The 26,164-nt window shown below is 45.6% G+C and overlaps 1 protein-coding gene across 2 annotated transcripts in view; it reads right to left on the minus strand.

The window, feature by feature from the left end:
- The window catches only part of G3bp2 (G3BP stress granule assembly factor 2), a 76,668-nt gene that overhangs the window by 37,051 nt on the left and 13,453 nt on the right, over positions 1 to 26,164 (minus strand). Inside the window, exon 2 of one of the 2 annotated variants that reach the window (XM_052735369.1) lies at positions 15,498 to 15,584. The exons of the other annotated variant lie outside the window; for it this stretch is intronic. The gene's annotated coding sequence lies outside the window, so the exon portion shown is untranslated. The remainder of the gene's footprint in view (positions 1 to 15,497; positions 15,585 to 26,164) is intronic. 2 annotated transcript variants of the gene reach the window in all.

The raw sequence follows: 26,164 nt of genomic DNA on the forward strand, positions 1-26,164 counted from the left end.
GGAAAAACACCTCTCCACAGCCATCAGCCACTGGTGCAGAGTGACAGCACCGCCTACTTTCTACCTCCAGGCCAGCTTAGAGAGGAACACAGTCAAGCATCCTTTGTTCAGGGTCAGCATCAGCCCCATCTCCCACCTATGTGTTTCCAGGGCAACTGCTTCCTTATTGTCTGGTAGCTGAGCTGGCTGGGGTTCCATGCCTGCAGAACATTTATCTCAGCAGAAGTAAGAAGGAGGTTTGGGGTTAAGGCAGGAAGCTCCCTCTGAATCAAGATGTGCCCTATCTTTCTCATCAGACCGTAAGCCTGGCTTTCTAAACATTTAGTCTGCATCCTCTTGCCTCCAGACAGACACTCTGACCTCTGCCTTATCGACTCTCTGTACATGGCTCGGCACCTGCTCAAAACTGAGCAAAACTCCCATTATTCTTCTCTGTGTAGCCAGGCTTTAGTGACCCAGTGAGGCCTCACCCTAACTCCAGAAACATGACCCCAAGTTACCTACTTTTGTGGTGGTGACCTGAAAAGGGAAACAGAACCGAAAGTAGCAGATTGTTTATTACTTGGGTAAAACATGTTAACATGTTGATAGTGTTAGAAGCAAAGGTTTGCAGCGTGTGGTTTTTCTCTTCTTTTTTTTTCTTTTTGTTTGTTTGTATTTGGTTTTTTTTTTTGAAACAGGGTTTCTTTGTGTAGCCTTGGTTGTCCTGGAACTCACTATGTAGACCAGACTGGCCTCGAACTCACAGAGATCTGCCTGCTTCTGCCTCCTGAGTGCTGGGATTAAAGGCGTGTGCCACCACCCGGCTTTGTTTTCCCTTCTTTTTGTGTGTTTGTGTGTGTGTGTGTGTGTGTTTTGTTTTGTTTTGTTTTGTTTTATTTTTTTATTTTTTGTTTTCCCTTCTAATTAATAAAAAACTATATAGAATCCAAAAGACTTTCAGTACCTTAAGTAAAAGAGTAAGAAGAAAATTGGGGGGGGGACTTTTCTGCAAGAAGTAGAGATTTTTGTTGCTGTTGTTTTTGCAGACAGGATTTCACTTGTGTAGCCCTGGCTGTCCTGGAACTCACAGAAGTAAGGAGATTTTAAAAGCACGTACTAGTAAAGATGGTAGAAGGGCTGGTGAGATGGCAGAGAGGCAAAGTGCCTCTGTGCAGGCTTGACGGCCTGAGTTCGATCCTGGAGCCTACATAAAGTGGGAGGAAACCAGTTCCACAAAGTTACCCTCTGACCTCCACACACTGGCTCCAGCATGGACCTTCCCCCGTAAATAAGCCAATATTTAAAAAGATAGAGTTTCTAGGTTACTTAAGTGGATGTATTTCTTTTAACAGTGGTTTAAACCAAATGTTTTTCAACCCAAAGTCTATGCATATTTGAGGAGTTTGTAAAATCACAAACATTTTGCATATATATAATTATGTGTCTTTTTTTTTTCTGAAAGGGTACATACAGGTATGGTAGCACTGCATACACAGGTTTGGTAGCATGCATACACAGGTAACGGTAGCATGCATACACAGGTATGGTAGCATACATACACAGGTATGGTAACATGCATACACAGGTACCATAGCATGCATTACAGGTATGGTAGCACATGCCTGTGATCATCAGAAGCTCGGGCATCCTTAGCTGCATAGTGAGCCTAAGGCCGACCTGATTGCATGAGGCCAGATGGTCATGGACTAGACAGCAGTCTTCAATGGGTAACAAGTGCATGGTTTTCTTGTTACTGACAAGACACAGTCCCCAAAGGAGAAATATGCTTCCTTTGAAGTAATCTTAGAAATCCAAATTAAAAAAAAAAAGACAGGAAACATCATAAACAAGGTCCTATCCACTGGAAAAAAAAAAAAAAAAAAGGCCAGGGCTGGGGATACAGCTCAGTGGCACAGTGCTTCCCTAGTATGATCAAGGCGTTAGGTTCAATCTCCGCCACCACCAAAAAAAAAAAAAAAAAAAAGGAACATCTAATGTAACATACATACACGGTAAGATTTTAAATGGATAGTCTAGTAAGCATATGCTTAAGGACCCTGAAAGTTTATAAAAATCTTTATCTAAAATTGCTTCTATTTACTAATAAGCTAAAAAGTTAATGGGGCACATTGTACAAAGCTGCCTGTTTTCCATCAAGAATTATTTAACCAAATCTACAGTTTGGAAAGGGGGTAATGATGTACATTGAGCTTCCTTCCCTACACACAGGGTATCATGTTTGTTTGTTTGTTTGTTTTGTTTTGTTTTGTTTGAATCAGTGACTCACAATGTAACCCTCAATGTCAATGATCTGGAACCTGCTACATAAACCAGGATGGTCTCAAACTAACAGAAATCCAGGATCTGCCTGCCTCTGCCTGCTGAGTGTTAGGACTAAAGAAGTATGCTACCATGCCTGGATCATAATAGGATCTTTAAAAGAAAAAGAAAGCCCATCATGACGGCTCAAACCTGTAATCCTAGCACTGAGGAGGCTGAGGTAGAGATTATCAAAAGTTTGAAGCTACGGGTCTGAAGAGAAGGCTCAGTGTTTAAGAGAACTTATTGTTCTTACGGAGGACCTGGGTTTGATTCCCAGCACCCACATGGTGGTTCATAATCATTTGTTAACTTCAATTACAAAGGATCCTTTGCCTAGGACACCAGGCATGCACATGCTGCACATACATACATGCAGGCCAAACGTTCACACATATACAACAAAGTAATCTAAAAATAAAAACATGAAGCCGGCCAAGGCTACATAATTCCAGGTCAATGAGAACTATAGAGTAAAATCTCATCTTTAAATTAAAAAGCCATGACATGATTAATCCCATTTATTAATTATGTGTTTTCAAAGAATGTATACACTAATAGAAAAGATGCATTCAAAGAAGGACTCTACTATCAGTCTAGCATAATATAGTTCACGACAGATTTGAACACAGAGAAGAAATGATTTTATCCATCTAGACACTCAGAATTGCTGGAAGGACGGCATTTGAGCTGAAGTATTAATGGCGTGGCCTGTACTTTTTGATGGATTACTCTCATGCTAGAAAAGTATTCTGTCCCTGGGCTATGTCCCCAGGCTTGTGAGCTGTCTTGCAGGTGTAGCAAGACAGAGCCAGCCAGAAAGTGCACAGCTTCACAATCACTGCCCAGGCCTAGGCTACAGCCACGGTGAGCTGGCAACCACAGCCTGGACTGCTGCCAGACACAGCTCAAATCGGGTCACAGTCTTCAATAGTACCATACCTCAGAAGGGAGGAGAGACATAGGAAGAAACATTTTTAAGTATTCCTCCTGTGGACACATCATAGAAAAACATCTCATGCAAAACCCACTTCCATCACAGAGAGCGATGAGCAAGGCTGGGCCCATCCAAGGACAAATTACATTTCCTCCCCCTTCTTCTCTGCAAACTGAGAAAATGCATAGCTTTAAGCATTTGGAAGCAGTACTTTTGTTTCTCACAGAACAGGGGGAGGTCTGGTGACAGTTCTTATAAAAGCAGAATCTTGAGGGACTCGAAGCAGAAGCTAAGACAACAGCCAATCAGAAGGCTGGAGAAGAGGGTGAGCAAAATGGCTGGGCTGGTAGAAGCACTCTGCGCAAGCCTGGGGACCCGAGTTTGAGCCCCTCTGGAATCCACGTAAAAGTAGAAGGAGAGAGCAGATTCCACCAAGCTGTCCTGACTTCCACACATTAACTGTCACATGCTGGTGCCCACTGCCATCTCCCCCCACCCCACAATAGAAATAAAGTTTAAAAAAATGAGATCTGTAGAGGGATTGTTGATTCCTTCCCATTTGCTTACGGATAATTTTTCCAGTCACGCCTGGAATGAGGAGTAATGCATCATTGCTAATTTGATGGGTACAGAGGAGTAGTACCCAGCAAAGGAGCATATTCAAGGTGCTGTGTGTTTTAACATCATGGAGTCCCTGCTGTCTATGTTCTGCTCTGGCTGCTAAGCCAAGATACTCTTATAGTAGCAATAGAAACCCATGAAGGAAAAACTCCTGGTTGAAAGAATATTGTCCCTGGCCTTGGTAGTCTCCTAGTATTCCAGGTAGATGAGCCCAGCAATTGTCTGAGGGACAGTTCCTCAAACGGGGGACCTAGGAAAGTGGGCTCATCTAAAGCCATGTTAAAGAGATAGGCGGGATAATTACTCCTTTAATGGGATATCATACTTTTCTTTCCCAAAACTCCCACCCCAGCACATCCCTAGAGGCTGCCATGAGCTAGCATGGATCCACCCACCTTTCTGAGTCTAGTCAGGACTTTTCCATGGTTTGTTGTTTGTTGTTTGTTTGTTTGTCTGTTTGTTTGAGACAGGGGCTCACTATGCAGGACTAGCTGTGCCAGCTGGCCTTGAACTCACAGAGCTCCACCTGCTTCTGCCTGATCCCAAATGCTGGGATTAGAAGAAAGCACCACTGGCAGGCCCTGTTTCTGTTGGATGCTGGCTAGAAGCCAAGCAGACTTGTTCTGACACTTCAGCTTTCTTCCTCTGTCCCCAAACCACATGACTAGGCTACTTGTTCCCCGTGTGTCTGACCTCCATGCCAGCTTGTGGCATGGCCTTTTTTCCTCCTTTTCCATTCTCCTCCTCCAGGCAGCTGCCCAGATTTACAGCTTGTCTGCCCCTGGGGATTTCGTCTGAACTCTAACCAAACTGTCCTCAAGTTTCTCTTTGAGTCCACTTTTAAATTCTTTTATTAATGAGACAACCCCAAGAAGGGACCCCGATTCCTCTGGCATCAAGACTGACCTCCCACCCCTTTCACTTGGAACAGCTAAGGCTTACTTTGGGGAAGAGGGCACAGCACAGCACCTGTAACCCTGACCCTGCCGAAGCCCCCCGCCCCAAGTCCCCAATAGTCAAATAGGTTAGCTAAGGTCTGAGTCACAAAACGTCCCTTGTGCTTTGTCTTCCAGAACGAGGTTGCACTGTCCACCAAACCAAACGTGCAGGTCTGAGAAGAGGTACGCTGCCAGAGTTAGGAAGCATTTTACTTGCTGTTTGAGAATGGCAGTTTTGCAGAAAGAAGAAACGGCTAAGAAATCTGGGAGGGCATCAGATGGCATTTTTGAACATTTGGTGGTAACTATTGATAGAAATAATTCATAAAATAGATTATCCCATTTTCTTGTAGATGTCAAAACACCACTTGACCTTTAGCTATACATTTAGTGTTAAATAGTCTTAGGCTAAAAGACCAAAAAGGTTATCTACCATACTGAATAGTATATGTAAAGAAAAAAATAGGTTGGAAAATCATAAACTGTTCACAAAGACATTGTTAGAATAAAACAACCCCAGAAAGAAAGACTCAGATGAGTAATACAACCCCTTCTAGCTGGGAGCTGGTTGGAACTTGTGACTCTTAGCAAATCATTATGAACTTTATTTATACTGTCATTCTCTTTTAAGGTCAGGTTTAATTTTACATGCTTTGGCCTCCATTTTTCACTTTTCATTTCACTTGGAATATATTTCTAAATGAATTAATAACATCAAAAAATCTTAGCTCCAGGTAAGAACATAGACACATCTCACAATGTCAAGTAAATGCAGCCAGACACAGAAGAAGATGCACTAGGACATGATGTGCATACCTTCAATCCCAGGAATCCAGAGGCAGAAGGACCTCTGTGTGTTCGAGGCCAGCCTCATCTGTACAGAGTTCTAGACCAGCTAGGGCTATGTAATGAGACCCTGGAGAGACAGAGACTGAGACCCAGAGAAAGACAGAGACAAACAGACAGACAGACAGACAAGACATACTTTATAATCCTGTTGGTATAAAGTGCAAAAGAAGTAGTGGTCTATGATTTCATGAGTCAGAAGGTACCCTGGAGCTGGGCACAGCAGGGCTCCCCAGGTGCTGGTAGGGTTTGGATCTGGATGTTGTTTACATGGCAGGTTCAATTTGCAAAGTTTCATCCATATGTCTTGTGCTTTTTTCTTTACACATGTTAGACTTCCAGAGAAGTAAAAACTACATAAAACTAGCCATGGTGACACACACTTTTAATCCCAGGACTGTACAAGAGATAAGCAGATCTCTGAGTTCCAAGCCAGCCAGGTCTATACAGTGAGTTCCAGGGCATCCAGGACTACACACTGCGACCCTGTCTCAAAAAACAAAACAAAAAAAAAACAACCTTGCCCCAAAACAAACAGACAAACAAAAACCTACATAAAAGTCATAAAAGTCATTAGGAGGCCTGCATCAGTGAGGTGTTTGGGATGAAAATCAACTTTAGGGGGCTGAGGATGCAGCTGGCTCAGGGATAGAGTGCTAGTCCAGCAAGCAGCCCCCCCCACCACCCTTGCTGGATCTCAAGTTTACAAAAACAACAAGACAATGCCATTAGAATGTGAAATAGGAGAATATAGAGATGCAAAGTAGATCAGTGGTGGCTTAGGCTGGGTGGGGTAGGGATAGCAAGACTGCTACCTGAAGCAGACAGAGCTTTTGAAATGTTCTGATTTCCTATTTATTTATCTGTGTGCATGTGCCTTATACATGCTAGGCAAGCAGTCCACCAACTGAGCCACACCCCAGCATCCCTGGAGTTGCTGCTGCTTCTTTTTCTTTTTTGAAACAGGGTTTCACCTGTCTTGGAGCTTGCTACATAGACTGTTCTGTCCTTGAACTCATAGAGAACCAGGTAGTTCTCTGCCTCCTGAGTACTGGGATTAAAGGTCTTCGCCACCAGGCCTGGCCTGGATCTTCTTTTGGAGAAGGAAGGAAGGAAGGAAGGAAGGAAGGAAGGAAGGAAGGAAGGAAGGAAGGAAGGAAGGAAGGAAGGAAGGAAGGAAGGAAGGAAGGAAGGAAGGAAGGAAGGAAGGAAGAAAGAAAGAAAGAAAGAAAGAAAGAAAGAAAGAAAAAGTTCTAAAGTTGACTGTGGGGACAGCAGCACACCCCAGTAACTGTGATAAAAGCCCCTGAACTTTATACTTTAACAAAAGCTAAAACCAATATTGGAAGTCTGGCCACAGTATCATCTGACCCGCTCTGTCCTTGGAGACTGGATAAGCTTGTGGAATGAGCACAGATGGTCACTGTCACCTGGGAAGAACTGGTTAAAACAAAATGACCCTACTCCCAGTGGCCTCCCCGACGTCCAGCTGCTACTTACTGGCCTCTCTATGAATGCTGCTCAGCAGGAGCCAGCACTGTGGGTGGTTCCAGACCTGGGGGGGGGGGGCACACTAAAATCACCCCACAAACCTAATACCTGGGCTGTACCCTACATACTTACTCAGTCGGTATGGATTGTGAAAGAAAGCCCTCGAAAAGAAGCTGTGTCTCCAGAGACTGACTGGCTGATTCAGTACTATGGGGAGGTTGGAATGTTACAACCCAGAGGCTGGCTACCTTGTCTTGGGCTAGCTTTAGCCCGTAGGAACAGCCGTTCCTTGCCCACCTCTGTGTCAGAACTAACGTCCTATGACTAATAGAGAAGAACCTTCGGAACCTCTTGCTGTAGCAAACTCGCTGGGTTCTACCAACCCCGAAACTGAAAATGTCATCAGCTAGAATCTCAGGCTATAGAAAAGCCTCGCCCCACCTTGCTCCAGCTGCCTCTAATGTAGCCACCAGTCTACCTTAACTTTCCTTGACTGGTGAATTTCTTTGTTCTGTGACTATAACACTTATGTAAACTATAACACTTTATGATACTGCTTCTGTGTTGGAGCATGGAATTTGAGATAACCTAAATCCATGTTCCCAGGCCATGGTCACTCAAAATGGTACCAGAATAAACTCTCTTTTATTCCCTTGAGATGAGAGCTGAGGGTCTGCACCGACAGCATCTGAGTTAGAAACACTGTCAGAATCCTACAAATGTAGACAATCACCAGGGAGGTGGATCAGTCAACATATGAGAAAGGGACAAGGCTGGGGACTGCTGAGAATGTGAGGTAGCCTGGGTTACCCAGTGAGTTCCAGGGCAGCCTGGGCTACAGTGTGAGACCTGTCTTTGAAATAAATAAATACAGTAAAAACCAGATCAAAACCCTCCCACTTTCCCTTCTTCTTTCCCTGTAAAACCCCAATATTTGGGGGAGAGAATAGGAGAGTCTTATGGACTCCCAGCTGGCCTTGAATTCACTGGGCATTGAGGATGGCCTTGAACTCCTGATCCTCTGGCTTCAATCTGAGTGCTGAGACTCTAGTTACCCAGGTAACAGCGGCCTGTTTGGCTGGATCACTTTATTTTCAGTGCAGGGATTCTGTGAGGGAGTTTCACTCTGTCTCCTACAGCTTGTACCTAACACTCATGCAGGCTCCTTGACCTAAATTACGGAACCTCGTGTGCTCTGCCTCCCTGTTCTCTGGACTTGTCAATTGAAAATGTGATCCCTGCCTTGGCTCACCTCCCAGGACTGGGTATCCAGACCACCTGTCAACCCATTTCTCAGTTTCACTTCCCCATTTGTTGCCTTTATCGTTACTGAAGAGCCAAGCACACTTCAAAGCAGGCTCTGAATTAGAGGAGGAGCCAGGGTTTGGACCAATGAAAGGAAGGGGACATTGGGGTCCACATGACGGAATATGGGGGAGACATCAAAATTCCAGATGTGAAGGAATATGTATGGTCTCAGAAGGATTTCTAGAAAGCAGGAGTTGCAAATGGGTGGGCTTCAGGCCCCAACTAACATGCAATGGTTCTACTTACCAGGGCTTAGGAAAGAAAGCTAACACTTAAAACTTAGGTGTTTCACATCAGAACCCAAATATCCAGTTCCTCATGAAAAAGATAATATGGGGCCATCAAGATGGCCCAGTGGGTAGTTTGCCTTGGGCAACAGTGAGACACCCCCACCCTGCTCCCCAGGGGGCGCTCTTATTAATAATACCTAAAAGAATAATTGCCAGGCTGAGAGCACTGCCGCAAGCCTTTGGTTCAATCACCAGAAGAGAGACTGGATGGGTGGCTCAGTGGTTAAGGGGGCTCTTGCAGAAAACCCAGGTTTAGTTCCCAGCATCCACATGAGGCAGCTCGTAACCACCTATAACTGCAGTCCTGAAAGACTGGTTACCCTCTTCAGGCCTCACCTGCACACATGTGCATACATACACTCAAGGCACAAACACATACACATTAAATAAATAAATCTCTTTTCAAAAGTCTAACAAAACGAGAAGAGGAGAAGGGAAGGAGCGCCTGGACGCCCAGGAGGGACAACTGTATAGCAAGAGTTACTCAGATGCCACGGGGGGTCCACTCATGATCCACAGTAATCATTTTAAGATCCAAACACTGCTCCTTTGCCATTGTTGACATGATTGTCCCCGGACAGTATCGGTCTGAGCAAGGGTTAGGGGTTAGGGCCTCACACACACACACACACACACACACACACACACACACACACACACACACACACGGGTGGGGGATGGAGGGCTGGCCTAAGATGTCCAAAGGAAGCCAGGTGTTGCAGAGAAACTCTGTCTTGGGGGGAAAAAAACGAAGAAGTCCAAGGGAGACAGAGCCCCTGTGCACAGCGAGGAGCCAGGATTGGATCTGAGGTCAGGAATGGAGTTAGACTTAAAACACAGGTTTGAGAGCAAGAGAGCCAAAGCTGAGAAGAGCACTGAGAGAGGGGCCTGGTTGACTGCCGCAGCCACCAGAGGGGCCACTACTAAGAGCTGGAAGGCGGCCACCACAGCAAGACGGGTCAGACTGCACAGACGTGGGACAGAACCAGGCAACACCAAAGCTACCGGAGCCAGGCAGCATGAGGAAGGAGGTGGCTGGCAGCCACACACTGAAGACAGGCCACGCAGGGCCCAAGCTGAGAGAACGACTAAGATCTGGCTGGTAGCCTTCAAGAGATTTTACAAACAGAGCCTGGAACCAGGCAGCCAGGAGTTAAGGCAGTCTGTGGCGAGGAAGTCAGAGGCGCTGAACAAACCCGTTGATATTTATGGTAGTGAGTGAGGTTTGAGCTGTGTTTGTTTTGGCTGTGGAGTTGCTAGGCTATGACAGGCACACACTAAACTGTTCTGTGGCCACCTTTGATGTCTGAAATTCAAATCACCTATTCTGTGTGTGTGTGTGTGTGTGTGTGTGTGTGTGTGTGTGTGTGTGTGTGTGTGTCTGTGTATATATGTGTACCGGAGCTTGCCATTTAGGCTACACTGGTTGGTCAATGTGCCCTCGGGATCTGCCGGTGGTCTCTCATCCCAGACCCCCACCCTAGGTGCTGGGACTACAGGGGGCATCCCAGCATCCCTGGCTTTTGCTCAGGTGCTAATGATCCAAACTCGGGCCTCATGCTTGAAGCAGCAAGCATTTTACCCATTGAGCCATCTTCTCTCCTGATACTCCTGCTATCCTGTGTGCTGAGTAGGGGATTACAGGCACGTGCTACCATGCCCGGTTTGGACCACCTACTCTTATTCAGTCCTGGTCACGTGCCTTCTTCCATGTAGAAGCCAGCAACTCTCTCATATGTCTGTGCCTGCCCACAACCCCCAGCAGCGCAGAAGGTGGACAACAAAGGCTCTCAGCGCCCGCCCACTGCTTGGGGACCATATGAAGATCATGGAAGAGCAGGCTAAGTGTGAGGAAGGGGTCATGTTCTCCCCTGTTCTGTGCATCTGTGTTTGCCCATCAGCACCCGGTGGCCCTGGCAAACATCATTTAAAGTGCCAGCCTACAAGCAGTCGTTTCCAGTCACCAGTGTCGTCATGGAAAGAGGGCTAAGTCGGGACTAAGGGCACCAATGGGCAGCCTGCTAATTTTATAAATGCCACCCTTCTACACAGCTCCCAGTTCACGTACACACTGGGTAGCATGGAGATAAACTCAGCGTTTTCCACGCGGCAGGTGCCCAGACAGACCCCCCTAAGCAGTTAGACACTGGCAGCTCCTGGTAACCACAAGTTGAAGAGAAGCATCCTCATCGCTGGTACAAAAGCAGGGGCTGCGGGTGTAGTTTGGTGTCAAAACACCAGCTTGCTGGCCTGCTGGAGAGCCTGGGTTCAATCACCACCATGGGAGGAAGAAGGAGACATTCAGGATTTATTTTTATCCACTATGACAGGATAAACGAGTTGGACTTCGTGTGTGTGTGTGTGTGTGTGTGTGTGTGTGTGTGTGTGTGTGTACAAAACAGGAAAGCACTTATCATGAAATGGGTGTATTTTGGTAAAATATTCATAAATGAGCTAGGTGTGGTGACCAGTGTGTCAGCACTCAGGAGGGGGAGGCAGAAGGGTCAGCAGTTTCAAGGTCACCCTTGTCTGGATGCCAAGTTAAATGCCAGCCTGGGATCCATGAAACCCTGCCTCAAAACAAAGCAAAACAACCTGGAGGTGAAATTATAGATCTCAAATTTGCTTTGAAATAATCAATGTAGACGTGAGTAATGGTATGAACAAGTGAGGTTGGGGGTGTCTATAATGATTTAAGCTGAGCGACAGATTTAGAACACTCTTCTCACTACGGTTATCTGACCTGATCTTTTTTTGAGACAAGGTCTCACTATCTGGCCCAGGCTGGCCTGTAAGTTACCATATAGACCAAGGTAGTCTGGAACTCACAGAGATCCACCTGCTTCTGCCTCCTGAGAGCACTAGGATTAAAGGTGTGAACAACCACTCCAGGTAGGTCTGACATTTTCAATACTATAAAATTTTAAATTTAAACATAGCCATGTCAGTTAATGTTTTGTAAACAACAAAAACAAGAAACTGGGAGAACAGGGCTTCTCTGTGCAACAGTCCTGGCTTTTCCTGGAACTTGCTTTGTAAACCAGGCTGCTCTTGAACTCTTGAACTCACAGAGATACATTCCCCTGCCTCTGCCCCCCAAGTGCTAGGATTATAATAACTTTTCTTCTTCTTCTTCTTCTTCTTCTTCTTCTTCTTCTTCTTCTTCTTCTTCTTCTTCTTCTTCGTTTATTTGTTTGTTTTTTTGAGACAGGGTTTCTCTGAATAACAGTCCTGGCTGTTCTGGAACTCACTCTGTAGACCAGTCTGGCCTCGAATTCAGAGATCTGCCTGCCTCTGCCTCTGCCTCCTGAGTGTTGGGATTAAAGGCATGTGCTGCCATGCACAGCTAAATGCTGGGATTAAAGGCATGTGCCACCACACCTAGCTAAAAGAAATTTTTAAAAGCCAACTGTATGAAAACACATTAGAAAAAGCCAACATTCAGCTTCACTAACTGTAGAAGACAGAATAATCTACTGTGGTGATATATTGTATACCTTAATAAAATTTGCCTGAAGATCAGAGAGACAAAGGAACAAGCCACTGCCATGTCTCACCTCTAGGACTCCTCAGCCTGAAAAGCTTTAGTTTCTAACTCCTCACGCCTTATATCCTTTCTCCACCCACCATATCACTTCTTTCCTAGTGCTGGGATTAATGGCATGTGTGCTTCCCAAGCAAAGGCATGAGATCTCAAGTGCTGGGATTAAAGGTATGTGCCACCACTGTCTGGCTCTGTTTCTCTCCTAGACTGAGTCAATCTCATGTAGTCCAGGGTGGCTTTGAACTCACAGAGATCCAGATGGATCTCTGCCTTCTGAGTGCCAGGATTAAAAGTGTGTGCCACCACTGCCTGACATCTCTGTTTAATCTAGTGGTTTGTACTGTTCTCTGATCTTCAGGCAAATTTTATTAGGGTACACAATTGTGGGAGCCCACAAAAGCTTCCTAGTGAGATCTGAGCTTGCTTTACACAGCAGGGCTGAATAAGGGGATGTCTTGACCACGTGCATGGTCACCAGGTATTTGGAAGGGTCTGCATTGGCTGTTCTGGGGGAAGGTCTTTTGCTCCACCCTTGGCATTTCTATAAAAAGCCCTTTAGAAGAGACAGAAGGGGCTGGTGGGTTTTGACCCAGGCCCTCCCAAGGCTATCTATTCTGTGTTTCTGTCTGTCTCTCTCCTCTATATTTCTATCTAAATCCCTTATCCCTCACTCCTCAAGAGTCCCTGAGGTAAACAAATGTGGGAGCTGGCCCCTCACACACAACAAACATATCACCACAATCCACCCCTCTACACACACACACCCAAAGATGCCCCTAATCTGCCCACCTAGAAGTACCTTACTTTGGCAAGGGGGATGGTGTTTGCAGGCAACATGAAACTAGACCCTTGAGGAAGGGACGTTACAGAAGCCTGTGAGGCCTCATCAGAGGGAGGCAAGTGTGGTAGTGTTGGGAGATGCCTGGGGGATGAAGGAAGCAGGCAGTGAAGAAACATAATGACATTTCGCTGCTGGCTTTGAAGATGGAAGAACAGACTGAGCCAAGAAATGCAGGTGGCCTTGAGAAGCTGGCAGAAGCAAAGACACTGGTCCCCTACAGCTTTCAGAAGAAAGCCACCCTGCTGGCTCCTTAACTTCAGCCCAGGGACTATGCCTAAAGGCGAACAAGACTACCCGCCACCGACCTCACTGGACATTCTAGCCTACTGACTTCCAGGCTCCACAAACACCACAATGTTGCATTGTATTTCCTATCCTATCCTTCCCTGTCCAATCTACCCTCCCTTTTCTCAACAGCTAGCTGTTTCCTAGCTTCTGAACCCTCCTCAAGTCACTCCTTTGGTCATGGTCTTTGTTAAAGGGGAGGACTTGATCACATGACCACAACAGGGCCAAAAGAAATCAGGGTACTTTCAAACCCTCCCAGCATCAAGTCACCCCAGCGTCTGTTCCCACTCCTTGGTCCCCCCAGGTACATCTCCATCTATAGCAAATCCCACCCCCTCAGCTTCTCCACATTGCTCCTACAGCTCTCCTTCAAACACGGTTATTCCCCTTTCCACTAGCTTATCCAGCAGCATATAAACATGCCTTAATGTGACCCAGCTTAAAAACAGGACATTCCCCACCGTGTCCCCTTCCTCTGTCTGCTTCACCTTGGACTGAAGCTCACAGGAGCTTCCTATGGCTCCACGGTTCCCTCTCTAACTCCACTCGTGCCCGTTCCAGCCCACTCCAGTTGGATGCTTTTTAACAGTCTCAGCACAGCGGCTGTCACTTCCGTTCTGGAGAAGAGCAAACAGGATCCTAGAGCAGTCTGGGCAAGCTGTGCAAAACCAAACATTAGTAAGCATTTTACACTAAACCCCTTGCCATTTCTCCCTGCTTCTGCCCAGCCTTCCAACTGGAGTTCCCCTACCACTGTAAATTAGACTGCCCACCAGCCTTTTTAACACTAAACCTGTACCTATTCCTTATTAAATGATTACAAGATTTGATTCTCATTAGCTTCTGTACTATGGCATATTGATTTTCTTTCTTTTTTTTTTTTTTTTTTTTTTTTTTTTTTTTTTTTTTTGGTTTTTTGGTTTTTCGAGACAGGGTTTCTCTGTGTAGCTTTGCGCCTTTCCTGGGACTCACTTGGTAGTCCAGGCTGGCCTCGAACTCACAGAGATCTGCCTGGCTCTGCCTCCCGAGTGCTGGGATTAAAGGCGTGCGCCACCACCGCCCGGCTTGATTTTCAAACTAATACATTTTGGGTTTTTTCTGGCTATGTCACAGTTCACACTGACATATGTTTTCTCTTTATATTTATTCCTTTTCGATAGAATTCCTTGGATAGTTCCCTTGGTTATGAGGCTATATTACCATAATCTATAGCACATTCTTTATTCATAAATTTCTTATTTTCATTTAAGAAATACGTGCTCAGTGTGAAAATGTGGAAAACAGGAACAAAACTATATTTACCATAATTACATAATTATGCCACTGCATACAAATGCTGTCACTTTCATTCCCTTCCAAGTTTTCTTATGTGATTCACACGCACCCTGGTTCTAACCACAGCAAATATAGAAAGAGTCATCTTGAATTTATCGACTAAATATCAAAGAAATCAACACAAACAAAAGCTGCAGTAGTCAAGGACACCTGACATGTTTAATTCCACAGAAGAAACAGGAAATTAATTTTTCATCAGGAAAAGAACAGTTATATAATTTTTTTTCTTTTGTAGAAAGCAGAAATAATACTAGTTCTTGGTTGAACTGTAGGAATTACATGATGTCCCTTCTTGGCCTTCTGGGTCAAGATCAAGGGAAGTGTTAAATTAGATAGCGTGTGTGCTGAGCCCAGCAGACAAAGGAGCAGGTGAGTCACCTGTAAGCAGCTGCAAGCGATATTTCTTCAGCCAAGGGTCTAAATTCGTCCTCCCCTGCTATGCCGGGGACCTTGAACCTGACCCCTCCACGCAAAAAACCTCAATACTGTGTTTCCTTCTGCTCTTCCACACATTATGAAATCACGCCTAAAACTTCCAAACAGAACAGTGCGTGGGCATGGTTAAGGGTGAGGATGTGGCTAGGGTAAAGCATCTGCCTAGCTTGCATGGGTTTGATCCCCAGCACCACCAACCACAAACAGGCCTCTTCCTGTAAAATAAACACAGACACTACAGACGTGCAGACACAGACACGCACACAGAGAGCAGGGCCCGGGAAACAGAAGCACACCAGCAATTTAAAATAAGTTGACTTACACGCAACCTTTCTCTGGCCGCTAGAGATGTAGCTCAGTGGTAGAATGCTGACCGAGCATATGTGATGTCCTTGTTCAGCCTCTAGTCCTGTCCAAAAAAATAAGTATTTCTCATCTCTTTAATTTGGCAAGAGAAAACTTGCTCAGTAAGCATTATTATTTTATACCTGAAATTGCAGGGCCATCTGGACCCAGTAATTAATGGGATAGTCACTATTTTTTGTTGTTGGTTTTGGGTTTTTGTTTTGTGTTTAAATACTTTATTAACTTGTTTGCAGCCTGATATAACTGGTGCTTGAGGTCTGGAGAGATGGCTCAGCAGGTTTGAGGGTGCACTATGCTTGCAGAGGCCCTGAGTTTGGTTCTCAGCACCCACATGGCTCATGACTTCTTCTGGTCTCCCCAAGCACTTCACACAAACACACATGTGGTGAGCACATGTAACATGCCTTGCACACACACACACACACACACACACACACACACACACACACACACACTAATAATAGTAAATACTGGTAAGTCTGTTCAATATTGGAGCACGGTTGTGTCCTGTTTTCTTCTCTCCACTAGAATGGTTTACAGAACACAAAGGCAGACCTTCAAGAGGCCCAGAATATGACAAGGTAGCACTAAAATTATTTTCAGCAAGAGGCACTTCAGTTCCTGAAATCTATCTAAAAGCAGAACTTCCTAAAATAACTCAATTATTCTAAAAGCAGGGAAGATGGACTCATCACCAGAGACAAGCCTCCACTGTGCATCCCAGCAGACACTGTCATAAAACTGTCCTGACTCCTTTTATCCTTCTTGGAGCCATTTAGGTCATTTACTTTCCTACAACTGCTCCTCTCCATCTCCCCTGTGAGGATGCTGTGTGAGCCCCAATCATTTGGTCTTTATGTGAGTTCCTATAAATATGCTAATAAATGTGATTACATTTTGTCTTTTCTCTTGCTAATCTGCCTTTTGTCAAGACTCATAATTCCCATGCTTAGAACCTAAATGGACAGGGACCAAGGAAAGGATTTCCTTTCTCAACAATCCTACATTCCCAGTAAGTCTTTGCATGCACCGAATTTGGAATCTTCATATAGATCTTGCTATGTGAGTGAGCACTGAGTACTCTTATGGAAGCCACAGCAATGTGACTGTTCTAAGTGTGCCTGCCAAGACCACACACCTGGAATCTGTAATTAGGACTGCATCAGACAACAGAGACAAGCCATGGGACCCAGAAGAAATTTCCAAATACCCCTACAAAGTAAACTTGGACCATTACTACAATGAATGAAAAATTACCTAGACAAAGAAAGAAGGACAACTGGTCAACCTTGGAAGGCTAAAAGCAGAGTGCAGGGAACTATGTGATCCAAAGTTACATTTTAAGTTTTAATTACTATGTCTTAGAGATCAATGAAACAAATATGCCTCTGATCTGCAAGTCCCTTGCCCAAGGACAGATAGTTCCTGAAATACTGGAGACTATTGTTTATGAGAGATAAGAAGCCACATGCTTTTCACTCCCCTAAATAAGTTTTGTTTGACTCCTCTGCACCGGATGTGCTTGATCACATGTTAGCTGGAGGTCACAGGCAGGAAATATGTCAAGTTGTATTTGCCCCTGATTGGATGCAGGCTGGAGGTATGTCAAGATGTATGTTTGCCTCTGATCAGATCTGATGGGAAAAACTGTTGTAAACTGTGACTTGGGGCTATTTTCTAGAAACCGAGACAGATCTGGCCAGAACTTAATTAAAGCTTGCTTCAAATTTGGCTTTAAATTGATGTAGTGGTTTTATTCTCGACCAGTGGGATTAACAGAACTAGTCCAGCATGATTCCTTCATTATCCACAGTGAGAGGCACTTTGACCACTACATCCATCAGAATAGAATCTACAGGAGGAAAATGAAGCAACACTTAAGACTCACTTAGCTGAAGGCCATTCTTTAAATCGCCCAGTCTTCTGTAGCCAAACTAAGCCACTCCCCCACCCCCCACTCCCCGCCCCAGAAGAAAGGAAGTAGGTACCCACAGGCTATCTTCTGTTCACACTCTGTCTTGCCTGTGGCTTCAGGTAGGGAGAGAACGTGCTGAAGAGTCTAGTCCTCCACTCTGCTCTATGAGGTAACTTTTTAAATAAATGAACAAAAGTGAGTGTGTTTGTAAGGTTCTCTTAGCAAGAGCCATTGTCCCAGGGCTTCAGAGACTTACTGACCAGTCAGGGGACCCACATGCACACAGAAACAACGTGACCAAAAGCAGACAGAGGACTGGCACCCAGAAGACACTGCCAGAGCCCTCCAAACAGTAGCATTTACCCTTGCCAACTGACATCGGGTCTTTCCTTCCCGAATCCTTCCATTCAGGGAGTGTTTCCTAAGTGTTCACAAAGGCCAAGAACTAAGGTGTATAGGGCTGCAAACTAGACAGAGACCTGAGTAGCTGGCAGAGAGACAGCAAGTAGACATTGAAGGCCATGGGCGGGGGCTGAAGGACCGAGAAGAACCACTCTGGAACTGGAAAGAGGTCCAGGTGAAGAGAACAGAGACAACAGGCAATCGGAACATCCCGGAACTGAAAACATCCGTCAAACTGGGTCTGAAACAGGTAATACAAGCTGGGTGTGGTGGCGAACATCTGTAATTCCAGTACGCTGGATGTAGAGACAGGAAGGCCGCCAAGACTAGAGGGCCCTACGAAGTGAGTTTCAAGCCAGCCAGGGCTACGTCAGGAGGCTGTCTCAAAAAACGAAAATCCACACTAAAAGCCCAGACAAGCAATCAAGGTGAGGCAGGAGGAACAGGGGCCGGAGGTAAGGAAGGGTGGTCAAGCAAATGGGGAAGCCTGAAAGGCTTCTTTTTTCCTTTCGGCTGGGGCTGCAGCTCAGGGACTCACAGGCTACGCAACCACTCAGCCCCGGCGGTTAATCGACCACAAGACCTTTTCTTTGTGTCCCTTTCCACCCCCGCTTTGTGATTGTCTCTATTCACTTCTCCAATGAAGGTCATTTCACTTTCTTAGTGAGTTTAATTAAAAGGTAATTTCAACCTACATCTCATTCCTTTTGAGACAATGGTCCTGTATAGCTCAGGTAACCGGTCTCCTGCTAATTTTTTCACCTTGACAAAGCAAATAATCCTCTATCCAATGTCTGTGAAAGTTTTATTAGTCTTTTGACCCCTTGGCCTGCCCCAAGAGCCGAACTCTCAGCCAAGTTGAAGGAGAAAATACCCTGGGGGGATAATTTCCGGCCCATCAGAGTCCCAGATTAACTTAATTGCTTGACTTTCCCCTCATTAGAAACTTCCTCAGAAAGGCAAATTGCTTACTTCGGGGAAAGGGAACACCCACAAAAGCCTGGGCTGTACCTTCAGGCTAGGGAAGGTACAGGACCCCAGAGTGAAGCAAAATAGCAATTCACTGTTTTACCATTTCAATAGGAGCCAGGAATTCCAGCCAGGAGCAGAAGGAGTCGCCTTTGTACCTTCCCCCGCATTTCCCTGTGTATTGTTTGCTGTCGGGTCCCGCAGCGGAACAGGAGTGGTGCTGAAAAACACAGATTAGGAGCGGTGCGGCTCTGCTAGTCCTTCCTGGCTGTGAGGGATGTGCACACCCCCCCCCACCGCCATGAGTAGCTGGAGGTGTGAAGGCCAGGCGACCGTGGGGAGCTGAGGAGGCCTCCCGGTTCTTCCTAGGTCACTCCCTCCCAGGATCTCTTGAAGGCAAGTCCTCACGTCCGTAATTCCAGCACTCAGGAGGCCGAAGCAGGTTTCCCAAATTTCTAAACCCCTTTGGGCTACGGTATTTACCGTTGTTTTGTTCTTGAGACAGAGTCTCGCAATGTAGCCCTGGCTAGCCTGGAACTCACTATGTAGCTCAAGCTGTCCTTCTGAACTCAGAGACCGCCCTGCCTCAGTTAGAAATAAGTTCGGGTTTCAAAGAGACCACCACTCAACTGAAGTGTCTAGACAGAGCAAACTTCACTCTTTAGAAAGAGCGTGTGCTGGAAGAGCAAACACACAGACAGACGGACGTGCGTTTGGTTTTTTTTCTAACTCTGGGGGTGGCTGAGTATTTTCCCTGTTGGCTAGGGTCCAAGTTGGAGGGTGGGGATCATAGCTCCAGGCCATCAAATTCCTGGAATGCTGCAATTCGGCTTTGAATAAACGGGTTTTACCAGGTGGCGGAGATTAAAACTTTCGAAAGGAAGTCTTACAAGACGGGGAGAGATGGTTGCTCTTTCAAAGAGCCAGGGTTTGATTCCCAGCACCTACATGGTAGCCCCAAACCACGTGTCGCTCCAGTTTCAGGGAATCCACTGGCCCCTTTTGGACTCGTGAGGCGCACGCCGTGAATGCAGGCAAAACACCGTACACACAAAAACGACAGAGCAAAGACCCCCTAAGTCCACCTCCTCCGGCATGTGTGAGCACCGACACTAACATGTACACACACACCACACACACACACACACACACACACACACACACACACACACACACACACACACAAAGACTTACCAAAAACCAAGTAACTAAGTGTAACTGTTTAATGGGAGAAAAATGTAATAAAAGACGGGTATACACAATGACACCAGACTCTGGTCCCCAGAAAAAACACCTTGTCACACAGGTTAGAGCAAAGAATGCAGTTCCGAGACCCATGAGTGAGTGGCCATTCATATTTTCTCTATAAAGGACCATCGGTGCTTAATGTCACTCTAAGTCTAAGGTTTAACGAGCCAGTTTTTAAAAGTGCTGATGAGGCCTCAGTCCTGTCAAACAGATATTAAATTAAAATTTTTATTTTTCACACTTTACAAAATTTATTCAGAGCACGAGTTGAGTGAAAGAAGATCTGTAATCCGATGATAAATGCTAATCTTGAAAATAAAAACGTAAACATCCTAATTTAGCGTATTAGCTAATTGGATTTTACTATGACTACTGGCTGCTTTCCAGATAGTGCATGCATAAAATACATATTTACTTCATAGTGAATTCAAACGTATATGTAGCAAGCCAAGCCTCTGTTACTGCTATCAGAATGGCTTGTGAGCATGTCTGGAGCATTTGCTTAATTGCTAATCGAGACGATACCATCCCTGGGCAGGTGGGCCTGGGCTGTATAAGAAAGGTAGGAGCTAGCAAGGCAGGGGGGAAGGACCAGTGCTAGAGCAGGGCACCCCGTGGTTTGGACTTAGGTCCTGCTTCCGGGTTCCCTCAAGGATCAATCAGCCTTTGGTCACAGTACTTACCAAAACAACAGAAAAGCAAACTAGAACACTATCCGTCTGCCTCTCTGGACTTGGTTGAGAAAGGATCATGTTTTATTTCACTCCAGCCCCCAGCAACAGGGCTGGCAAATGATCCTTACATGCTGGGAATAAAAAGCCCAGGGCACCCAGAGTCCAACAACAGCCAACAAGAGAAGGTCCTGAGGGAGCCACAGCGGAAGGTAAAGGAACCTCGCTTATAAACCAGCTGACCAACAATGACATCACTCGCAAGTCGCCGGGGTACAAATCTAGCAGGCAGAACCCAGCACTGTTGCTAATGAGAAGCACATCTTCTGGCCCACATTACCGGGGAAGCAGCGCCTCCCAGAGGCCAACACTTGGGAGCAGCAGTTATTGGTGAGGGTACAGGCATCTGGGAGAACAAAAGGATTTACTATTATGGTCCAGCTTATTACCCCCAGTGGGATATTCTCTCATCCAACTACTAACTAAGCCAAGGCCTGCTGAGCTTCCAACATCATATGAGATTAGGCATGCTCAGGTCAATACAGGAATAGATCACAGGAATCATTTCTATCAAGTTCAAGTGTGCAGGTTCTCCTCCTCCTCCTCCTCCTCCTCCTCCTCCTCCTCCTCTTTCTTTGTTTTTGAGATAGGGCTTCTCTGTGTAGCTCTGGCTGTCCTAGAACTTGCTCTGTAGATCAGCCGGGCCTTGAACTCACAGAGATCTGCCTGCCTCTGCCTCCTGAGAGCTGGGATTAGAGGCGTGTGTGCTGCCACACCTGGCTGTGTTGTTTCATTTTTATTTAAAATGTGGAAGCTTCTCTTCCGGTTTTTTTTTTTCAGTGTCGTGTTCCCCTGTCCCATGGGTTGCCAACCGATTAGTCACAACACCCTCCCACTCCATCACTTCACCCTGGATACAAAGTGAAGAAAAAAACAAATCAGTTCCGACACTCCCTGCCTTCAATTTTGCGAGAGGAAAAGCTAAAAGTGGCTGAGGTGATCTGGATGGGACAGGCAGTAAAGCAAAGCTTATGGAGCATCTCAGCACATACCAGGTACAGGACCAAGCGTGGGGCTTGACCTGCTACTTCTCATTAAGACAGCGTACACAAATACCAGCACAGAAAGGGTGGGTCTGGGCTAAGTTTTAGGCTGCTGGATAACCCAACCTGAGAACCAGGAGGGCAGGAAGTCAGTCCCCTTTTTCTCATGGGTTCTGCCTATAGACACAATTGGGAGAATTCTGTGACTAGGTGGACCTCTGAGCCCACTGGCTAGTTTTTCCATTTCACAAAGACGAGCAATAGTAAATTAACTGGGTAAATAAATGACGTGAGGACGGTCATCGGAAGCAGCCAATGACTAGAGAGAGAAGAGTAGAAGTAAGGGGGTGGGGGGCAGGGGGCAGGCCAGATAGAGACCGCCCATCAAGCTTGGTCCCTGTGCTTTGCCACCTGTCTCATGACTTAATTTCCTTCCTTCAGTGGCTTGCTCCTCTGTGAAAAGGGCTAGGGGCCACAGACGCAGCTCAGTAGTATATGCCTGGTGTGTGTGAAGCCCTGGGTTTGAGCCTCAGCTCCCAGAAACAAGTAAAAGATGAAGCCGGGCTTAGTGTCTCTACTTACAATGCCAACATTCAGGAAGCTGAAGCCTGAGGACTGACACAAGCTTAGGGCCTACAAAGGAATTCTATCCAGGCTGGACCAGTGTGAGGCCCGGCCTCACAACACAGAACAAGTAAAGCAAGGGAAAGGGTGAAAGTGGGTACGCGGAGGGAGACAATCTCCACGAAGAACTCAGTACAGCGGTCAGGAGGAATGAGAAATGACACTAACTGTGCTCACATAAAACAGATGATTCCAGAACATTTTCACGGTAAGACAGATCAGATTCATAGCCCTCCCACATCCTTACATTTATAAGCTAAGTCGGAAAAAAAAAAAAAAAAAAAAAAAAAAAAAACCTAACACACACAGGAAATAGGAGCAGGGCTATTGATTGGACCAAGATTGCCAGGAAGACTAACGAGCTGACAGCTGAGCTGTGAGTCCTTGCTGAGTTTGGACTGGAGTCTACATTGACAAGGCAATTGTAGGGTTAATAGCAGAGAGGCCAAGGGTCCAGAGAAAGCTGATCACATGGACAGGGAAAGGACTGGCTTAAGCTAGAAACTATGAAGCCTGACCCAGACAGACATGCCAGCCCTCACACATGCTGGCACATCCTGTACATACTACAGAGCCCAAGTGCTGTCGTGAGTACTTCTTGACTACGTCCCTGAAGATGTCTCTGTATAGTTACGATCACCCCTTCTTTGACTTGACAGTCCAACAGGATAGATCCCCAAGCCCTCACAGAACTCCTTTGCAAGCAATGACGTTTCAGAAAGTCAGGACGGAAGTGTAGCTGGATATGGAGATGCGTGTAGGAAAGTCAGCAAAGCCTTAGTCATTTAAGGGACTCAGAGGTCTCTGAAAGTTAAATGGCTGTTTGAAATGAGGAGCTGAAAGAGAATGAGGGGCTGGAGAGGCGGCCCAATGGTTAGGAATATTTGCTGTGTTTCCAGAGGACCTGAGTTTGATTCCCAGCACCCACAGCACGTGGCTCACAACCATCCAAGGGATCCATTGCCCTCTTCTGGCCCCTGAGGGCATCCATACACATGCTGCATTCACTCACAAATATACATAAGTAAAAAAATAATAATAATCTTAGCTAGGGATGGTGGCACATGCTTTTACTCCCAGCACTTGGGGGCAGACACAGGTGGATCTCTGTGAGTTGGAGGCCCACTGGCATACATAGCAAGTTCCAGGCAAGCAAGGGCTACAAAGTGAGATTTTATCTCAATTAATTTTATATATATATATATATTTTTTTTTGTTTTTTTTTTTTTGAGACAGGGTTTCTCTGTGCAGTTTTGGTGCCTGTCCCAGATCTTGCTCTGTAGACCAGGCTGGCCTTGAACTCACAGAGATCCTCCTGGCTCTGCCTCCCGAGTGCTGGGATTAAAGGCGTGCGCCACCACCGCCCAGCAATAATATATTCTTTTAATGTGAACAAGAGGTCATATACTATATGAGTCAAGGCTGTGTGTATCCCCCAGTGAGCTGTTACCGAGTCTTACTCATTTCTTGTACATGTTCTAAGGGAGATGATCACTCTAGAAACAATTGCTGCTATGAGGCACTTGAGAAGGCCACAGCCACGTCCCTCGGGAATGGCTGGATTACAAGATGATCTCTTCAAACACTTGACCTTCAGAAGGAGAAGCTGAAGATCTTGGTCTTCCACCAAAACACCTGCTCTGGACCCCATCAAGTCCACTTGTCCTAGACCATTAGTACCTCCAGGGCCTCTCATCACTTACAGTGTTTGTTCCGACATGGCTCTCAGCTCTCGAGAAACAACACAACAGGGTCACATCACCTCAAAGGACCACTATTCTTCCCATGGACACTCAAAATTGTCCAAGAGGGTCCTTCACCCAAAAGCCTAGTTCTAAACGGCATCATCTCCCACGATGCAGGTGGTAGGGCAGGTAGTTTTTGGTTCAGGTGTCTTTCCAGGACCTCTTAAGTTACCCTGTTTTCCTACTCCAAAATGTAACTTCCATAAAGACAGTAATTTTGTCTGTTTTAACCATCGCTAATCAGCAATGGCACGGCTCTCAGCCCAGGGTTGTTGAATAAACACGGATAAAGCCCGAGTTCGAATCCCTGTCTCTTTGACCTCATCGTTCTTCCTAATAAATCAAAGTGTGTCTTTCTTAATTTTGTCTTGTCTCTTCATCTAGTCATCCACCTGACATTAAAAGGAAACGATAAGATGAGCAAAGGGAAGCAAGGTCAGAAGGACGGTCATGACGGCCTCAAAGCGGAAGGGATGACATTTGGGCTCAGGCGCCAGCCACAATCGAAGCCCCTGGCTCTCCTTAAGTCAGTTAGCAGACTTTTCAGGACTCCAAAGATGCTTCTTCTCTTTCACAGCTGTATCCAATGGACATGTTTTAGGAATCTGTTCTTTGTGATTATTAAAAAAAATAAAAATAAAAAGCAGAAGGGGCCAGGCACAAAGGCAGCAGATCTCTGTGAGTTCAAGGTCAGCCAGCTGCATAGTGAGACCCTATCTCCAAAAGAAAAATAAAGCTAGAAAGTATTAACAGTATAAAGAAAAATCACCCAGGATCTTCCCGTAAAGATATTACTTTTGTTGTTGTTGCCTTTTTTTTTTTTTGAGATAAGTTTGTAAGTACTATGAACCAGATCTGGAACTTGCTATTAGAGCAGGCTGGCCTTGAATACACAGAAATCTGTCTGCCTTTGCCTCCCAAGTGTTCTAGGATTAAAAACATGCACCTCCATGCCTGGTCCAAAAATATAACTACTCGTTTTGTTTGTTGTTTTTTGAGACAGAGCCTCTCTTCATAGCCCTGGTTGTATTAGAACTCGCTATGTAGGCCAGACTAGCCTCCAACTCACAGAGATTTCTCAAGAGCTCACAGAACCTGGCTTCTGCCTTCCGAGCGCTGGGATTAAAGGTATGCACCACCAGGCCGGGCCTTACTCTTTATTCACACGTTACTGCACTTCTTCCTAAGTTTCCGCTGTGTACATGTTTTAGTTTTGATTCTGTGTATGGGTGCTTTGCCTGCAAGTATGTCTGTGCACTGCATGCTGACTGGTGCCAGAGGAGGCCAGAAGAGGTTGTCAAACCTGGAACTGGAGTTACAGATGTCTATGAACCCACACTAGAGCGCTGGGGATTGAACCAGGTCCTCTGAAAGAGCAGCAAGTCTCTCAAGTACTGAGCCGTCTTTCCAGCCCCTATCTATTTAGTTTAAACAAGGTGTGATCATTCCATGTATGTACAAACCTGGCTTGTTCCTCTCTTAGTACCGTACTTTATTTCTGTCATGTACTGATATTATTATTTCATGACATTCGGTGTAAAAGTTTTAGTTAAATGAAGTGAGATTCTGCTGCCAATCATCATTAAATGTTCATGCTCTTTCAAACTAACTCAACCACAAGGCAATTTTAAAATTCCAATTCTTAGAACTGTCAGGAGAGGAAAACATTTTTACAGTTCCCTCTTTCTTTCTGTTAAATATTTAAAAAACTACAAAGAATAACAATGACTGTGTTTATTTATAAAGCTGAGCAAATGTCATTATTCTCAGACCATTTTCCCTTTCAAGGTCTTTCCAGACTATGGTCCTTGGGGGAATAAGCGAATAATCACAAAGCCAATACAGATCAGCTGTCTGGGCCAGGGAGGGAGGAGAAAAGATCCAAATCCGAAGAACTCTGAGACAAGCTTTTATCTGAACATGATGCTGTTTCCATCTAGGTGGTTTGGAGTGTTGTTGTTATTGGTTGGTTTGTTGTGTTGTGTTTGTTCTGAGACAGGGTCTCT

This window comes from Peromyscus californicus, unplaced genomic scaffold (assembly GCF_007827085.1).
Source record: "Peromyscus californicus insignis strain IS unplaced genomic scaffold, ASM782708v3 Scaffold_13__1_contigs__length_99412109, whole genome shotgun sequence".
Lineage (NCBI taxonomy): Eukaryota > Metazoa > Chordata > Mammalia > Rodentia > Cricetidae > Peromyscus > Peromyscus californicus.